Genomic DNA, 13,456 nt, shown 5'->3' on the forward strand with positions numbered 1-13,456 from the left:
ATATGTGCAACAACACACTGGGACAATGGAATCTGTCGTGGGAATATGTAGAGCAAAACAATAGGACAATGGAACCTGTCCGGAGAATAGGTAGAGCACCACACAGGGACAATGGAACCTGTTGGGGGAATATGTACAACAACACACAGGGACAATTGAACCTGTCCGGAGAATAGGTAGAGCACCACACAGGGACAATGGAACCTGTTGGGGGAATATGTACAACAACACAATGGAACAATGGAACCTGTTGGGGGAATATGTACAACAACACACTTGGACAATGGAACCTGTTGGGGGAATATGTACAACAACACACTAGGACAATGGAACATGTTGGGGGAATATGTACAACAACACACAGGGACAATGGAACCTGTCGGGAGAGTAGGTAGATCACCACACATGGACAATGGAATCTGTTTGGGGAATATGTACAACAACACACTGGGACAATGGAACCTGTTGGGACAATATGTGCAACAACACACAGGGACAATGGAATCTGTCGTTGGAATATGTAGAGCAAAACAATAGGACAATGGAACCTGTCCGGAGAATAGGCAGCACGACACAGGGACAATGGAACATGTAGGGACAATATGTGCAACAACACACAGGGACAATGGAATCCGTCGGGGGAATAGGTAGAGCACCACACAGGGACAATGGAACCTGTTGGGGGAATATGTACAACAACACACTGGGACAATGGATCCTGTCCGGAGAATAGGTAGAGCACCACACTGGGACAATGGAACCTGTTGGGGGAATATGTACAACAACGCACAGGGACAATGGAACCTGTTGGGGGAATATGTACAACAACACAATGGAACAATGGAACCTGTTGGGGGAATATGTGCAACAACACACTGGGACAATGGGACCTGTTGGGAGAATAGGTAGAGCACCACACTGGGACAATGGAATCTGTTTGGGGAATATGTACAACAACACACTGGGACAATGGAACCTGTTGGGGGAATATGGCCAACAATACACAGGGACAATGGGACCTGTCGTGGGAATATGTAGATCAAAACAATAGGACAATGGAACCTGTCCGGAGAATAGGTAGAGCACCACACAGGGACAATGGAACCTGTTGGGGGAATATGTACAACAACACACTAGGACAATGGAACATGTTGGGGGAATATGTACAACAACACACAGGGACAATGGAACCTGTTGGGGGAATATGTACAACAACACAATGGAACAATGGAACCTGTTGGGGGAATATGTACAACAACACACTTGGACAATGGAACCTGTTGGGGGAATATGTACAATAACACACTGGGACAATGGAACCTGTTGGGGGAATATGTACAACAACTCAATGGGACAATGGAACCTGTTGGGGGAATATGTACAACAACACACTGGGACAATGGAACCTGTTGGGGGAATATGTACAACAACACAATGGAACAATGGAACCTGTTGGGGGAATATGTGCAACAACACACTGGGACAATGGAACCTGTTGGGGGAATATGTGCAACAACACACTGGGACAATGGAACATGTTGGGGGAATATGTACAACAACACACAGGGACAATGGAACCTGTTGGGGGAATATGTACAACAACACACTAGGACAATGGAACATGTTGGGGGAATATGTACAACAACACACAGGGACAATGGAACCTGTTGGGGGAATATGTACAACAACACAATGGAACAATGGAACCTGTTGGGGGAATATGTACAACAACACACTTGGACAATGGAACCTGTTGGGGGAATATGTACAATAACACACTGGGACAATGGAACCTGTTGGGGGAATATGTACAACAACTCAATGGGACAATGGAACCTGTTGGGGGAATATGTACAACAACACACTGGGACAATGGAACATGTTGGGGGAATATGTACAACAACACAATGGAACAATGGAACCTGTTGGGGGAATATGTGCAACAACACACTGGGACAATGGAACCTGTTGGGGGAATATGTACAACAACACACTGGGACAATGGGACCTGTTTGGAGAATAGGTAGAGCACCACACATGGACAATGGAATCTGTTTGGGGAATATGTACAACAACACACTGGGACAATGGAACCTGTTGGGGGTGTATGTACAACAACACACATGGACAATGGAACCTGTTGGGGGAATATGTACAACAACACACTGGGACAATGGGACCTGTTTGGAGAATAGGTAGAGCACCACACATGGACAATGGAATCTGTTGGGGGAATATGTACAACAACACACTGGGACAATGGAACCTGTTGGGCGAATATGTACAACAACACAATTGGACAATGGAACAGGTTGGGGGAATATGTACAACAACACACTGGGACAATGTCGGGGGAATATGTACAACAACACACTGGGACAATGGAACCTGTTGGGGGAATATGTACAACAACACACTAGGACAATGGAACCTGTTGGGGGAATATGTACAACAACACACTGGGACAATGTCGGGGGAATATGTACAACAACACACTGGGACAATGGAACCTGTTGGGGGAATATGTACAACAACACACTGGGATAATGTCGGGGGAATATGCACAACAACACAATGGAACAATGGAACCTGTCGGGAACATATGTCCAACAACACAATGGGACAATGGAACCTGTTGAGGGAATATGTACAACAACACACTGGGACAATGTCGGGGGAATATGTACAACAACACACTGGGACAATGGAACCTGTTGGGGGAATATGACCAACAACACACAGGGATAATGTTTGGGAACTTTGAGTAACAATACACTGGGACAATGGAACGTGTCAGGGGAATATGTGCATTAATACACTGTGGCAATAGAATCTGAAAGGCCCAGCATGTTTTTGCACATAGTCCACCGAAGGGTTCCATTGCCCCAGTGTGTTGTTGCACACACTCCAGCCCACCCATTACCACCACCATGTCACATCAGTGTGAAGACGTTAGTGTCAAAACAGTCCATTGAGGCAGCTCCCTTGCAATAACCAGAGCAACAAACGTCCCACCAGGCATGCGTAATTACTCTATAATCCACCCATACACTCCACATAAAGTATTGATTCAAATACCCTCCTCCCGGGGTGAGGGAGACAGCTTATGTCACTTTCAGATGACACGGGGGTTGTGTGACGTCATCAACTTGAGGTGCATTAATGCAATAAAGCTAACCCCAGTGTCATAATCCGCGAGATAAACTGAAGAGTCAGGGGAATGTGGGGGACAGAATGATACCTCTTGAAGTCACATCTACTTGTTAATGTGACACCTTGAAGAAAATATTCAATAAATCGGATTTAAGGTTGGTTTGAACCGTGAAAATGCACTGTGCAAGACGTCGGCAGTATCTGAAGTTGTTCGTGTTTGATGGATACGTGTGTAAGCGTGTTGGACATTAAAGAGACACCTACTTAGAGTTTCATGGCAGTGGACGTCTGTCTGTATGTAATGTAGGCTCTCGCTGGAAAAAAAGACATCATCAAACTTCATACAGGACCAATTAAGTAAACTCGCGATAACAAACTGACTTCAAAACAACAAAGGTAAGCATGTTTTTTAATCTGTCTTTGAAGTAATTTAGAACTACTTAACGTTTTATATTCAAAGTAAAACCATAAAAAACAGATCAAAGTGTTTGGTTTTACAGCGAGGAGATATGTATTGGTAACAGTCTTCTGAAAACATATGTGACGTCATCTTACAATAACTTTCTTTTAAACAGATGGTTCTACGGGGAGAAACTTTCAAACATTAAGGCTGTGGCAATACACTATAGAAATATCATAGGAGTATTAACAGTTTTCATGCATTTTATATTCGGAATCATACAATGAGTTGGGTTAACGCCTCTTTTAACAGTATTGCAGTTATATCACGGCGTGTCAGCTAAATGTGGGAGGAAAGCCCGAAGTGATGAAGGTCTGCACTTCGGTACAACCCACGAGCACGGGTATGGCGCTGACAAAACTAGAAACATGATCGTGGTTAACCGGGATTCGAACCCACAATCATAGATTTTTGGCGTGCCCAAGAGACGCAACTCTGCACAGATAATTAATCTTAAAAGACTGGTCCACCCGTACCCCTTCTGATTCTGGAAAGGGTTTTGTCACTTTTGTTTATATGTGTTCGTATTCTGCTAGTAAAATATAACACATTCATGCAAATAAAAGTTAATGCAGAATCGATGCGTGGGGTTCGAACTCGGGCCTTCTTAGTCGTTATTCCCCAGGGGGAAGGAAGGAAGGGCGTAATATGTAGGGCGTTCAGTGCTGCAAGACTCACACAATGTGTTGCTCTGGCAGAAGGTGGCGTGAGGTGAAATAAGGTGTAAAGTCGCGCGCGTGCGTGTGTGCGTCCGTGCGTTCGTGCGTGCGTGTGTGGCTTCTTGTACTAGTCCGGAATGATGCCGATTTTAAAGTGCTAGCTCACTGAGATACCATGCCGTAGTGTAACATGGAAACCCCACTAAGACACAGTATACTGACTCCGAGCCGACCAGTCTTTGATTTAGCCCCTTAATGCCGAGCGAAAGGCAGTGTAACAAATACCATCTTTAAACGTCCTTTGGTATGACGCCGCCGGGGATCGAACCCCGGAACTTCCGCTCTCCTGGCGGACGCTCTACCCCTAGACCATGGAAGTGGTCAATAAGAACATAGACGACATAAGAGCATAGAAGAAAAAACAATGCCGAGCGCCAGACAGGGTAACAAGTAGTACCATCTGTTAACGTCTTTCTGACCACTAACCTTCCTCTCCACTCTTTCAGAGGGCAAACGAACACATTTGTATAGATTTATTTAATCCCACATTTCTCAGGACATCCGACCAACAATTTATTTATTTTTGTATAACTTGTGGAAAAATGATTATTTCCAATTTTGAACAAATTATTTTCATACAAAAACTAATCATATATTATCATATATTACAAATTGTTGACGTCATTTTAGTTCAGTAAGAGAAAATGCCATTTTGTTTCTTTCAGCAGCTTCGTTGCCCCAGGTATTCAGTAAGTGTTCCTGATTATTCCTTGAGCTATTCCTTATTTATAGCCAAATATTATCTCTGAAACATTATTACGATATGGAAATATCTATATACCTCAAACGGTGCTGAGGTAAAAGAAAAATGGTCAATTCTTATCTTAGAATAGATGGGGCGGCGCGGTTGTAGAGTTGCGTCCCTTGGGCACACAAGAAACCTATCATTGTGGGTTTGAATCCCGGTTCGCCCCGATTAAATGTTTAGGTTTGTCAGCACCATACCCATGCTCGTGGGTTTTACCGAAATGGTAAACGAAATGGTAAACGTCTAAGACCTGCTTCACTTCGGGCTGTCCTCCCACATTAAGCTGACACGCCGTGATATAACTGGAATTCTGTTAAAAGCGGCGTTAAATCCAACTCACTCACTCACTAGATTAGATAGTGATATCCTCCGCGCCCTTATTTTCTGGTGAACAACATGTCTAAACTCCAACGTCTCATTCCGACTATGGATGAAAACGCTTACATGTGGCGCATCCCCATAACCTTAGGCGTGCAAGGGACTATATAACTCGTGGTTATTCTACTGAGAACACAGGAAATGTAGAAGAAAAAGACGTGTTTAGGGTGATGACGTATTGAACAGATGGAGGAACCAGGAAGGAGGAAATAGGAGAATAGCTAAAAGCTGTAGTGGCCCTGCGAGAGATAAAAACAAAATGGCTGCCGGTGTCCTCCATTTTGATAATGCTTGTAGAATGTAGCCTATGTGCCTGGTTACCAACTTTAACTGGAATTATGCTGTTGAAATAAGTGTATCAGTGGGGGCAAAACACTCAGGTTGTGTGTTTGCGTTCGATATGGATCTGTTTAGGCCAGAATGGTTTGTTTGTACTCGAGAATGCCAACGTTCCTTTGATTTCAACAACCGTCGCTTCATAAGTTGACTGAGATGAAACAAAACGTTTCTAATCCATATATATATATGGTTTGTTTGTTTGTTTGGTGTTTAACGTCGCACTCACACAATATTCCAGCTATATGACAGCGGTCTGTAAATAATCGAGTCTAGACCAGACAATAAAGTGATTGACCACCATCGAGCTACGCAATTGGGATACGATGACATGCATCAACCAAGTCAGCGAGCCTTCCACCCGATCCCGTTAGACGCCTCCTATGGCAAGCATGGGTTGCTATTCTCAACCCGGATCTTCAATGGTCAAATATATAAGGACAACAGGGGTGAGCGAGTACATTTAGTTCGAAACCGTTTATTGCCGTATACGGGTATTGTAATAAACAGACCTTAAATAGTTGCTGCTTTTGTGTAATTCACGAGTTCAAGGCTCAAAGTCGTAGGCTCGGACTATGACAAGCAGAGCCTTGCGCGGCTAAGGGACACAACTGTGCACAGAAAGTTGCATCGCCTTAGACCAGTTGACCACCGGCATTTCCGGCCCAGTGAGAGGTGAGCAAACATTACCACAGACAGGATATGTGTTACTGGTGAACTTCAAGGATTTGAAGCTCACCTGGCACGATTATGTAACTGTTTGGGTATATTTATTTCTGCTACGATGCACCCTCGCAGTTTCAAGACTGTCGCGAATCATCATTGTAAGAACAAATAAACTATTTTGTAAATTTCTGTTATTTATCTGTTTTGATAATAGCTATTATTGGAATTGTAAATGTATGTATGTCTTGTGTCATCAAGCGTACAAGGGAGATAGTTCTATGGATACACAACTTCTTTATTACAATGAATGAGTGAGTGAATATGGTTTTACGCCGCTTTTAGCAATATTCCAGCAATATCACGGCGGGGGACACCAGAAATGGGATTCACACATTGTGCCCATGTCGGGAATCGAACCCGGGTCTTCAGCGTGACGAGCGAACGCTTTAACCACAAGGCTACCCGACCGCCCCTTTATTACAATGAACACTCACCCCGTTATGAGGCAAATTATGTGTACAATTATCTCCCTTGTTCGTCATACCTACTTCTAAATGCCACTTGAAGAAGTCGCCAAGTGTTGTTTGCCCTGAAATAACAGCTGATGATAAATGGTGTCAAAAGCACTTTGGGGAAATATCTGTACGTCACTAGTCCAGATAAAATAAAAGCGACAAAAACCTTTCCATATTCAAGAGAAATATCTGCTAAAAGCAGAGTTCATTGTACTATTCCAACTATATCATGAGCGTATTTGTATGAATCAGTATCAAAATGTGATACGAGGTTTTCGGGAAAAGGTGAGTGTATCCTGTCCCACCGGTGGCATCTGTCACACGCACGCACGTACGCACGCAGAGGCAAGTACAAAGACACGGCAACATATGGTACAAGTCAAAATAGGGAATTGCATGGGACTTCATTTTTGTCACTGATGCGTCAAACTTGGAAAAATCCTTCACACGTTCATCATAAAACGTTTTGAAAGCTCTACTGGGACCTTGAATGTTGTAACTTTGATCAAACAACTTCTGAGCAAGAGTCGTATGAAGCTCTGTTTGGAAGAAAGAGCATGCTTGATTGTATCTTAAATGTTGTGAAATGTAAACACCAAAGGCTGGAGTTGCTGGAATATTGTTCGACATGAAGGGAAAGACTCTTGAAAAGCTGAATTCATCCCTCTTGTCATGGAGAGTGATGCATAGATCAAAATATATAACACATGAGGCGGTCTCGCTGGTCTCCTTCATTTCTAGTTCCAGTGGGTAAACCAGTGGAGGGGAATTAGCTAATTGATGGTTTTAAGATACCTGAAGGAGAAGTTGAACTTCTTGGCCAAATTACGTTGTTTGGACTTTGCCAATCCGAGCAGAAATTCCGATTTGTGTGCATAAAAATACATATCGGCAAGAAGGGGAGCATAATTGGGGGCCATGGGGGCAACCTACTTATGGCATACATGTCTTACCCACAATTTGTACATAGATGTTAACAATGATCAACAATGAAGTCCAGCATTTCACATATTGTTTTCTCAGTAAACATTTGCGTTCTTTTTTGACAAATCGTCCTGAAACTCCGTAACTGTCTCTGTGGTACGTAACTGTCTCTGTGGTACGTAACTGTATCTGTGGTACGTAACTGTATCTGTGGTACGTAACTGAATCTGTGATACGTAACTGTATCTGTGGTACGTAACTGTATCTGTTGTACGTAACTGTATCTCTGATACGTAACTGTATCTGTTGTACCTCACTGTATCTGCGATACGTAACAGTATCTGTGATACGTAACTGTATCTGTGGTACGTAACTGTATCTGTGGTACGTAACTGTATCTGTGATACGTTACTGTATATGTGATACGTAACTGTATCTGTGATACGTAACTGTATCTGTTGAACGTAACAGTATCTGTGGTACGTAACAGTATCTGTGGTACGTAACTGTATGTGATACGTAACTGTATCTGTTGTACGTAACAGTATCTGTGGTACGTAACTGTATCTGTGGTACGTAACTGTATCTGTTGTACGTAACTGTATCTCTGATACGTAACTGTATCTGTTGTACCTCACTGTATCTGCGATACGTAACTGTATCTGTGATACGTAACTGTATATGTGGTACCTCACTGTATCTGCGAAACGTAACTGTATGTGATACGTAACTGTATCTGTTGTACGTTACAGTATCTGTGATACGTAACTGTATGTGATACGTAACTGTATCTGTTGTACGTAACAGTATCTGTGGTACGTAACTGTATCTGTGGTACGTAACTGTATCTGTGGTACGTAACTGTATCTGTGATACGTTACTGTATATGTGATACGTAACTGTATCTGTGATACGTAACTGTATCTGTTGTACGTAACAGTATCTGTGGTACGTAACAGTATCTGTGATACGTAACTGTATGTGATACGTAACTGTATCTGTTGTACGTAACTGTATGTGATACGTTACTGTATCTGTGATACGTAACTGTATCTGTTGTACGTAACAGTATCTGTGGTACGTAACTGTATATGTGGTACCTCACTGTATCTGCAATACGTAACTGTATGTGATACGTAACTGTATCTGTGATACGTAACAGTATCTGTGATACGTAACTGTATGTGATACGTAACTGTATCTGTTGTACGTAACAGTATCTGTGGTACGTAACTGTATCTGTGCTACCTAACTGTATCTGTTGTACGTAACTGTATCTGTGATACGTAACTGTATCTGTTGTACCTCACTGTATCTGCGATTCGTAACAGTATCTGTGGTACGTAACTGTATATGTGGTACCTCACTGTATCTGCAATACGTAACTGTATGTGATACGTAACTGTATCTGTTGTACGTAACAGTATCTGTGGTACGTAACTGTATATGTGGTACCTCACTGTATCTGCAATACGTAACTGTATGTGGTACGTAACTGTATCTGTGATACGTAACAGTATCTGTGATACGTAACTGTATGTGATACGTAACTGTATCTGTTGTACGTAACAGTATCTGTGGTACGTAACTGTATATGTGGTACCTCACTGTATCTGCAATACGTAACTGTATGTGATACGTAACTGTATCTGTTGTACGTAACAGTATCTGTGATACGTAACTGTATGTGATACGTAACTGTATCTGTTGTACGTAACAGTATCTGTGGTACGTAACTGTATATGTGGTACCTCACTGTACCTACAATACGTAACTGTATGTGATACGTAACTGTATCTATGATACGTAACAGTATCTGTGATACGTAACTGTATGTGATACGTAACTGTATCTGTTGTACGTAACAGTATCTGTGGTACGTAACTGTATCTGTGCTACCTAACTGTATCTGTTGTACGTAACTGTATCTGTGATACGTAACTGTATCTGTGATACGTAACTGTATCTGTTGTACCTCACTGTATCTGCGATACGTAACAGTATCTGTGGTACGTAACTGTATCTGTGATACGTAACTGTATCTGTGATACGTAACTGTATCTGTTGTACCTCACTGTATCTGCGATACGTAACAGTATCTGTGGTACGTAACTGTATATGTGGTACCTCACTGTATCTGCAATACGTAACTGTATGTGATACGTAACTGTATCTGTTGTACGTAACAGTATCTGTGATACGTAACTGTATGTGATACGTAACTGTATCTGTTGTACGTAACAGTATCTGTGGTACGTAACTGTATATGTGGTACCTCACTGTACCTACAATACGTAACTGTATGTGATACGTAACTGTATCTGTGATACGTAACAGTATCTGTGATACGTAACTGTATGTGATACGTAACTGTATCTGTTGTACGTAACAGTATCTGTGGTACGTAACTGTATCTGTGCTACCTAACTGTATCTGTGGTACGTAACTGTATCTGTGATACGTAACTGTATCTGTGATACGTAACTGTATCTGTTGTACCTCACTGTATCTGCGATACGTTACAGTATCTGTGGTACGTAACTGTATATGTGGTACCTCACTGTATCTGCAATACGTAACTGTATGTGATACGTAACTGTATCTGTTGAACGTAACTGTATCTGTGATACGTAGCTGTATGTGATACGTAACTGTATCTGTTGTACGTAACAGTATCTGTGGTACGTAACTGTATCTGTGGTACGTAACTGTATCTGTGATACGTTACTGTATATGTGATACGTAACTGTATGTGATACGTAACTGTATCTGTGATACGTAACTGTATCTGTTGTACGTAACAGTATCTGTGGTACGTAACTGTATATGTGGTACCTCACTGTATCTGTGGTACGTAACTGTATGTGATACGTAACTGTATCTGTGATACGTAACAGTATCTGTGATACGTAACTGTATGTGATACGTAACTGTATCTGTTGTACGTAACAGTATCTGTGGTACGTAACTGTATCTGTGCTACCTAACTGTATCTGTGGTACGTAACTGTATCTGTGATACGTAACTGTATCTGTGATACGTAACTGTATCTGTTGTACGTAACTGTATCTGTGATACGTAACTGTATCTGTTTTACTTCACTGTATCTGCGATACGTAACTGTATATGTGGTACGTAACTGTATCTTTGGTACGTAATTTTATCTGTGATACGTAACTGTATCTGTGTTACGTAACTGTATCTGTGTTACGTAACTGTATTTGTGATACGTAACTGTATCTGTGTTACGTAACTGTATCTGTGTTACGTAACTGTATCTGTGTTACGTAACTGTATCTGTGTTACGTAACTGTATCTGTGTTACGTAACTGTATCTGTGGTACGTAACTGTATCTGTGGTACGTAACTGTATTTGTGATACGTAACTGTATCTGTGATACGTAACTGTATCTGTGTTACGTAACTGTATCTGTGTTACGTAACTGTATCTGTGTTACGTAACTGTATTTGTGATACGTAACTGTATCTGTGTTACGTAACTGTATCTGTGGTACGTAACTGTATCTGTGTTACGTAACTGTATCTGTGTTACGTAACTGTATCTGTGTTACGTAACTGTACCTGTGGTACGTAACTGTATCTGTGGTACGTAACTGTATTTGTGATACGTAACTGTATCTGTGTTACGTAACTGTATCTGTGTTACGTAACTGTATCTGTGTTACGTAACTGTATCTGTGTTACGTAACTGTATCTGTGTTACGTAACTGTATCTGTGGTACGTAACTGTATCTGTGGTACGTAACTGTATTTGTGATACCTAACTGTATCTGTGTTACGTAACTGTATCTGTGTTACGTAACTGTATCTGTGTTACGTAACTGTATCTGTGGTACGTAACTGTATTTGTGATACGTAACTGTATCTGTGTTACGTAACTGTATCTGTGGTACGTAACTGTATTTGTGATACGTAACTGTATTTGTGATACGTAACTGTATCTGTGTTACGTAACTGTATCTGTGATACGTAACTGTATCTGTGTTACGTAACTGTATCTGTGGTACGTAACTGTATTTGTGATACGTAACTGTATCTGTGTTACGTAACTGTATCTGTGGTACGTAACTGTATTTGTGATACGTAACTGTATTTGTGATACGTAACTGTATCTGTGTTACGTAACTGTATTTGTGATACGTAACTGTATCTGTGGTACGTAACTGTATCTGTGGTACGTAACTGTATTTGTGATACGTAACTGTATCTGTTGTACCTCACTGTATCTGCGATACGTAACTGTATCTGTGGTAGGTAACTGAATCTGTGGTACGTAACTGTATCTGTGATACGTAACTGTGTCTGTGGTATGTGACTGTATCTGTGGTCAAAAGCCCCATGCATGGATCAAGGAATGGAGTTTCTCCTTGTTTGTCATGTTGAATAATGGTCTAGAAAGTTGAAAAAAAATGGTTTGACAGAATAGAACTTGGTTCTTTTCTGAGATTGCAAAAAGTGAACCAAATCCTTTGTGTTTTTAGAATCCACTTGGAATTAATTCCACTTGTCTGAAATACCTTCTGTGAATATAAAGAAAGTCCTTCCTTGATTGTATTAAGCATTATTGTTAGTCTTTGAGACTGGGGTTCGGTGGTACCCAGCAACATATCTCTCTTTGTACGGATTTTTATGGAGCTTTTGAAATTCAGTACAAATGAGGAATGGACGTGTGTCCAGGTTTTAGAGTCAAACCAAAAGTTGATAGTACTGATGCCTGGTTTTGTCAGATGTCTTCCTCAGTTAACATACTGGCCTTATATGTGACATTATTTGGTATGTCATTTATACCAAGTTCTTTGACCAAACAATTAAAGTAGTTATGTTTACATATAATGGTTGTTATTTGAGGTCTTAGCAGTGTGAACAACTACAAACTTTTCCTGTAGGATAGCCAGACTTGGTGACGGCTGGCTGGGACAGAATGGGTTTATTCCAATTCCGTTTCCTGTTTTTAAGTTTGTTCATTCTCCCAATGACAACATCACACATTGACATAATCCGCTCTGAAAGACATTCAACAAATTGAAAAAATCAAACTTTTTTATTCTTCAGTGATAGATATAAGAAACTATCATGAATTCGTTTATAAAGTATACAAGGGAAGGTGGTGACAGAAACAAAAACATGAACATTCGTAATACAAACAAAATAAATAGAATACAATTAAACACTTATCCCTTTTAATAAAAGTAACAAAATAGAGAAGTCAAAACATAACACGGATGCTTGGTACGTTATAGCATAACACTCGACAGTATTTACATACACGCATCTCGCTCTTCATCTTCGGTTTAGAATAATATACAAGATAGTGTGTGTCTGTGCATGTGAGTGCGTGCGTGCGTGCGTGCGTGCGTGCGTGCGTGCGTGCGTGCGTGCGTGTGTGTGCGCGTCAGTTATCAAAATCAACGCCTAAATTCAATGCATAGTGAGTCAGTATCTGCTGAAATAAAATGAATCATTGTAGTTATTCAAATTCATTCTTCTGCATTGTATTAGATGCAGTGATATAGTGAAAACCAGGCATCATCATTAT

The sequence above is a fragment of the Haliotis rufescens genome, unplaced genomic scaffold, assembly GCF_023055435.1.
Source record: "Haliotis rufescens isolate VD_foot unplaced genomic scaffold, xgHalRufe1.0.p SCAF_4, whole genome shotgun sequence".
Classification (NCBI taxonomy): Eukaryota; Metazoa; Mollusca; class Gastropoda; order Lepetellida; family Haliotidae; genus Haliotis; species Haliotis rufescens.